The sequence below is a fragment of the Nannospalax galili genome, unplaced genomic scaffold, assembly GCF_000622305.1.
Source record: "Nannospalax galili isolate Female #2095 unplaced genomic scaffold, S.galili_v1.0 scaffold1002, whole genome shotgun sequence".
Classification (NCBI taxonomy): domain Eukaryota; kingdom Metazoa; phylum Chordata; class Mammalia; order Rodentia; family Spalacidae; genus Nannospalax; species Nannospalax galili.
Window position 1 is genome coordinate 9433 of NW_008347316.1, and position 1179 is coordinate 10611.

Consider the following 1179-nt stretch of genomic DNA (forward strand, 5'->3'; position numbering starts at 1 on the left):
TTTCTCCAGGAAACTCTCTCTGATTTCTTCCCCCTAGGGCCAATACTGATTTAGATTCCCATAGTACACCATACCACTTCAGTTAAAGCTCTTGTTCTACATGCTAATTGCTTGCATTCCTTATAAGACTTCAGACTCTATAAGCACAGAACCACTTGGATCACAGTTACCTCTCCAACATATAGCAAAGTACTCACCACATAATGGGCAACAGAATGGGATGCTGGTGCAGAGTTTACATCGGGGAAATGCTGTAGTCCATTCAGACTTCTATAGCAAACAAATTGGGCAAATTATAGACAAGAAAAGTGTATTTCTCACAGTCCTCGAGGCTGGGAAATCCAAGTTCAAATTGCCATCAGGCTTGGTGTCTGACCAGGGATTGCTGTCTGTCAAAGAAGATGCACCTTCTTGCCACATCCTCACATGACGGAAGGAGCATGCAGGCTCCTCAGATCTCTTTTAGAAGCGCATGAATCCTATTAATAAGAGATGTCCCTTTGTGACTTAATCACCTGCTGAAGGCACCACCTCTTAATCATGCAATAATGGAGTTTGGTTTCCACATGACTATTGGAAAGACACAGACATTTGGACTATTCAGGGAGTGAGCCAAATCTGCCTGTCCTAGGGTATCTCTGGAGCAGTGACTGGCTACATGGGTATATGCATGAAAAAGTCACAAGACTGGACCTTGAAGGGGTAAAAAATGATGTGTATGAATTTGTGATTTTTGAATTTGGAGCAGTGGAAAGCACCCTGATTGAGCTGGGAGTGGAATTCTCACTGGACGTGAGATGGTCAAGGTACTGAGAACTATAATGTGAGTTAAGTCACCTGCAGGCTACTAAAGATGCTGGACGATGAAGGAGTAGAAAGAAAACTGAGAGTAGGTTTGTGGTTTAGAAAGTTTCCTCTAGCTGCCATCAGGACTGCAGGTTAGAGATACAGACACAGGAGAAGGAGAAACCATTGCTTGAACCCTGTGAGATCATGATGTTTCGGATGAAAGCAGTGGTAGGGAAGATGGAAAGAAATATTTTCAATAGAAACTGAGGGTTCAGGAGGACTGTTTTAGAGTGGATGAAGGGTGGAAGGAAGGAAAAGCCAAGCGCTGGGTGCGCTGACTGGGTGCGCTGACCGGGTGCGCTGACCAGGTGTGCTGACTGGGACAGATGC